The 5,903-nt window shown below is 35.7% G+C and overlaps 1 non-coding gene across 1 annotated transcript; it reads left to right on the top strand.

Annotated features, from left to right (window-relative positions):
- Positions 1 to 4,790: 4,790 nt before the first annotated feature.
- Positions 4,791 to 4,853, top strand: LOC111728314. Its single transcript, XR_002775649.1, has one exon. It is a non-coding gene; the product is annotated as a U7 small nuclear RNA (small nuclear RNA).
- Positions 4,854 to 5,903: the final 1,050 nt, after the last annotated feature.

The raw sequence follows: 5,903 nt of genomic DNA, 5'->3' as shown, positions 1-5,903 counted from the left end.
ATTTGGCAGGCACTTCCTCAATTCCCCTCCATTCTTTTACTACCCTCATTAATGTCTTTCCAGTTGCTGTTTTAGAAAAGATGTCCTCACTTCCTTTCAAGAAAATCCCTCCCATGTCCCTCATTCCATATCCCCTTCTCTAGAATGGCCTCTCTATTAAACCTTCGACCTCTTTCTTTCCAGTTTCTATGCTTTGATTAGAAAAAAAATTCAAAAAGAAAATATATACAGTAGACACTCTCTTGGCTCTGTGCCCCCTCCAGCTATTTGTTGTTTCACATCCTTTTTATTCATCTCCAAACTTTATGAAAATATTCCAAATGGCTGTCACTAGATTCTTACCTCTGGTTTACTCCTCCACTGACATAAACTAACTTTTGCTCTTGTCCATTCAAGAAAATGGTTTCTCAAACATGAGAAATCGTTTTTCTGTTTGGTTCCCATATATGAATGAGAACATATTTGTCTTTCTGGGCCTGACTTATTTCACTACACAATGTCCTCTGGGATCATCCAAGTTGTCACAGATGACAGGATTTTATTCCTTTTACGGCTGAATAATATTCCATGGTGTTTTTAAAAGTTGATATCATAGAAGTAGAGAGTAGAATAGTAGTTATCAGAAGCTGGAAGGGGAGGAGGCTTTCCAGAGAAGTTGGCCAGTGGGCACAAATTACAGTTATACCACCTCCCCTCTCCTAAGAATCCATGGAAGTTCTATGTAACTCTAGTCCTTTGGCCACAGGAAGCAATGACCCCAAGCAGGATCCAGAATTCTCTCCCAAGAATTTGAAATGTCCCAGTGATAGACCTTAACCACCTCCCAACCTTGTGCTGCCAGATAATTGATTTTTGTTCAATTCTTAGTATAAACCCTTTATCATTTCTGTATTTACTTGATAACACCAAAATGTGTCATTGATGAGGAAGGATGATGTTCTGTACCTGTACTGATATATCTAAATTTCCACCTGTGAATTTTGTATCATACAGTATTGTACAAATGAGTCTATTACACCATGTGTGTAGCACTCTGAGAAAACAGGCAAGGCTCAGTCATATATATAGATAAGATGATCCCACCCAGACAGCAGATTGCATGGCAGCAGTCACAGTGCGACCTGCTATATCATAGCAAGTTTTTAGCTATGTAATCCTTTATCCGTACAATGAAGATCAAGAGAAGTAGCTAAGGTATTAGATATTTTCTGTGTTAATCAGAGTTTTATTAATTCTGTGCAATTGAAAGAAAAGGAAAAATTGCATGCTGAGATGGGGAATTTTGCATCCCTAACTCCTGATATCTGATGTGTGTCATCAAGCATCTAATTGTTCCAAATATCATTTTAATAGGTGTCATTAAAAGTGGACTTATAAAACAAAGAAATGTTAAAAACAAAATGGGAGAGGTGATGGCATTCTGGTTTAGCCTGTTCTAATCTCTGGAATGGAGCCAAGCCATGACCTTTACCCAACCTTCTGGACTAAACCTAAGGAAAAGCAAATCTGTAGAGAAAGAAGCAGGTTCCCCAGAGAAGGACGGAGAAGGACAGGTTCCTGGTGCCAGTGCTTTGCTGAAGCATGGCTGCATTCTTGTTTTCCTTGTCTATGTAATAGCATGGTCCTTACATTGAATTCCCCTCCAGCCAGAGTTTGTTTCTTTTACTAAAGTGATCATACACCCTGGTTTTCTTGAGATACGACTCTTAAATCAGGAGGGCTCCCATTTATTCCATAAAATATCTTAGTTGATGATAAGTTATATATTGTCCTACTTATAATTTTAAAATGCTAACCAACATACAAACCACTCTCTCTATTAGACTGAATATAAATTTCTCCTTGGATTCTTCAAAGATAATGCATCATGTAATATAAAAATATCCTTACTACAGGCAGCCTCAAGTTCGTGGCACTCTTTCTTAGAAAGACCCTCCTGTCTTATGCCTCCCATAAATTGATGGTATCACCCCAAGAACCATGTAGTAAAATACTTCTGGGAAAGTATGTTTGGGATGCCTATTAAAAGAGATAAATGGTAGCTATCCAATACTCTCACTCAAATGAGCACACCTTGGTCAAGGGTGGGAGCTATGGAGGTGACAGCAGTAGCTGGATTCTAGGCATATTTTAAATGTATAGCTCATTGGTGCTGCTGGTGGATTGGATACGACGTATGAGGGGGATAATATGAAAAATGACTTTAATTTTTGGCTTGGATAATAGTGTCATTTACTGAGATAGAGAGGAACAGGTTGGAGAAATGAAAGCAAAAATTCTGTTGTGATCACATTAATTGGAGATAACCTGTATAATTCCCAAGTGAAGCTGTTCCCTAGGCAGTTGGAACTCATTGGAGGGTGAAGATAGATAGATGATAGGTGATAGATAAATAGATAGAATTGGCTTATAGATGACACCTAAAACTATGAAACTGGATGAAATCACCTGGATAGAAAGTAAATCTGGGCTCAGTGTCCGTAACTCAGTGGTTAGGGTGCCAGTCACATGCACCAAGGCAGGCAGGTTCAAACCCAGGCCGGGCCTGGTAAACAACAATGTCAACTGCAACAACAACAAAAATAGCCAGGCATTTTGGCAGACACCTGTAGTCCCAGCTACTTGGGAGGCTGAGGCAAGAGAATCACTTTAGCCCAAGAGTTAGAGGTTGCTGTGAGCTGTGATGCCACAGCACTCTACTCAGGATGACATAGTGAGACTCTGTCTCCAAAAAAAGAGAGAGAGAAAAAAGAAAGTAAATCTGGAGACATAGAAAACTCAGCATCAAAATTTGGGTATTCCCCACCATTAGAGTTTGAGTAGAGGAATAGAAGCCAGCAAAGGTTAAACATGAATGGTCCACTACTAGGTATCTAAAGGAAATGAAATCAGTATTGTGGAATAGATGTCTGCACTCCCATGTTTATTGCAGCACTATTTACTATAGCCAAGATCTAGAATTAACCCACATGTCCAACAATGGATGAATGGATAAAGAAGATGTGGTATATATGAGCACAAAATACTATTTACCCTCAAAAAAAAAAACAAAGTCTTGTCATTTGCAACAACATGGATAGACCTGAAGGACATAATGCTAAGTGACATTAGGCAGGCACAGAAAGACAAATATTGCATGATTTCACTCATATGGGAAATCTTAAAGAAACGTTGACATCTTAGAAGTAGAGAGTTGAAGAGTGATTAGCAGACACTGCATATTAGAGGAGAGAAGGGAAGACAGGGAGAGGTTGGTAGGTCAATGAGTACAAAGTGACAGTTAGGTAGGAGGAATAAGTTCTGGTGTCCCACTGCACAGTAGGGTGATGATGGTTGACAGCATGGTTTTGTCAGTCATTAAATAAAGAGGCTTTCGAATGTTCTTACAACAAAGAAATGATAAATGCATGAGGCAATGGATATGCTAACTGCCTTGATTTGATCATTATTCAACAGATATATATCAAAACGTCAGATATGTCTCAATTAAAAACTTAAGTTATTACTATTATCTTTTTAAAAGATATCAAGCCATAGACTGTAAAGTGTTTTGGATTACCTAAGTGTTCATGGGAGGGAAGTTTAATTATTATCAATACATTAATATACTTTGTTGTTCACAAGTCCTCATGCTTTCTTAAGATTTGCTTTGAGTTAAATAAAATAAGACTTTTGCTTGGAGAAAAACATGAATGAGTGGTTAGTAAGAGAAAAAGAAAACCAGGCAAGTATGATAGCATGTAATTAAAAAAAAAAAGTAATGAAGTGTTAAAGTGGAGGAAATGGTTTATTATCACAAAGTGTCTGATTGTTTAACTGTGGTTCTCTATTCTTGAATACTGGCCAGCATAAATTATCTTTAAATTAATGCACTGAACCTGTCACTTCCAGGAGAGCAACTCAGTCTTATTGGCAATGATAAAATTTGAACTTTCTAGCTAAAATTAAAACTTTGGAAAACTTGTATCCACCACCATGAACCTGGTGGTTTGTCAACACTTAAAGAAGTTTTTAAAATGAGGTTGGTGTTCATATTCAGGAATGTGATTTTACTAGTATTGTAGGTAAAATAAGTCATTTTAGAAGATATGAATAACTCAATAAACCAACAATTTCAAAATGATCAATAAATGATGTATGGGTAACATATAGTCAGACATATAGGCCTATATAATCGAATAGAATAGACTGCCCCCAAATACACACTCACATATATGGTCAAATGATTTTTGACAACGGTGCCATTACTACTCAATGGGGAAAAAAACGAATGGTGCTGAGAAAACTGGACATCCACATACAAAAGAATGAAGATGGATTTTACCTTAGAACATATACAAAAAAAATTCATCAATAGATGAAGGAATCAAAGACCCTCAAAATTCATCAAAGACCTAAATTTAAGACCTAAAACTACAAAACTCTTAGAAAAAAAACTTAGGAGGAAAACTTTATGACATTGGATTTAACAAGGATTTCCCAGATATGACACAAAAAGTACAGGCAGCAAAAATAAAATTGGATAAATTGGACTACTTCCAAATGAAAAACTTTTGTGCATCAAAGGACACAATCAACAGAATTGAAAAGGCAACCTATGCAATGGGAGAAAGTATTTGCAAATCACATATCTGAAAAGGGGTTAATAATTTAATATATGCAGAATATATTTAAAAACTCCTACAGCTCAAAAACAACAATCACAAAATTCAACTTAGAAATGGGCAAAAATTTGAATAGGCATTTCTCTAAAGAAAATTTACAAACAGCAAGGGAAAAAAATATGAATAAAGTGTTTTGGCTCTTTTAGAATTTATCTAACAGATTTTCTGGTCCTTTCCAGAAGAGCCCATAAGAATAAAAAATAAAAAATAATGAAAAGATGCTCAATATCATTAATTATTAGGGAAATGCACAACAAAACCACAATGAGATATCACCTTACACTCATTATTACTATGGTTACCATTAAAAAATAAAGAATAGAAAATAACAAGTGTTGATAAAGATGTGGAGAAACCAGAACCCTTATCCACTCTTGGTGGGACTCCAAAATTGCAGCCATTATAGAAAACCATATAGCAGTTCCCCCAAAAGATTAAAAATATAATTACTATAGATCCAGTAATTCCACTCTTAGGAATATACTAAAAGGAATCAGAAGGAGGAACAGATACTTATATACCCATGTTCACAGCAACATCAGTAGTCACAAGGTAGAAACAACTTAAGTATCTACCAACAGATAAATGTATAAAGACAATGTAATGTATACATAAAATGAAGGAAATTCTGACACATGCTACATGTGGAGGAACCTTGAGAACATTGTGCTAAGTGAAATACGCCAGTCACAGAAAGGACAAAGACTGTTTTATCTGTTATCTGAGGAACCAAGAGTAGCCAAATTCATAGAGACAGAAAGTAGAGTGGGGGTTGCCAGGGCCTGGGAGAAAGGTTACAGAATACCAAACATTCATTGATATTGTTTCAAATTCTACATTACAATTAACCATCAAAAAATTATCATTTGTTTGACTTTATGAAGACTCAAAGAATATTTATAATTATCCCAAAGTCTATTTAAATACTTCTCCTTTTGCAACTACATATCTATTGAGGCGAGATTTTCCTCACATACTTCAACCAAAACAACGCTTTGCAACAGATCGAATGCAAAGCAGTTATGACAATCCAACTGTCTTCTGTTAAGCCAGACATGATTGAGATTTTCCAAAAAAAAAAGTAAAACAGTGCCACTCTACCTACTAAATTTTTTTGAAAAATAGCTATTTTACAGAAAAATATGTCATTTATGTCAGCATGTAACAGGCTTATTTTTATATGAATGAATGAATGATATTATATACTGTATATAAATTAAATGTTTTTAAATTTCCTCA

This window comes from Otolemur garnettii, unplaced genomic scaffold, assembly GCF_000181295.1.
Source record: "Otolemur garnettii isolate 467f Iridium unplaced genomic scaffold, OtoGar3 scaffold00149, whole genome shotgun sequence".
NCBI classification, from domain to species: Eukaryota; Metazoa; Chordata; class Mammalia; order Primates; family Galagidae; genus Otolemur; species Otolemur garnettii.
The sequence above is the reverse complement of the archived record's forward strand: the minus strand, read 5'-3'. Positions and strand labels throughout refer to the sequence as shown.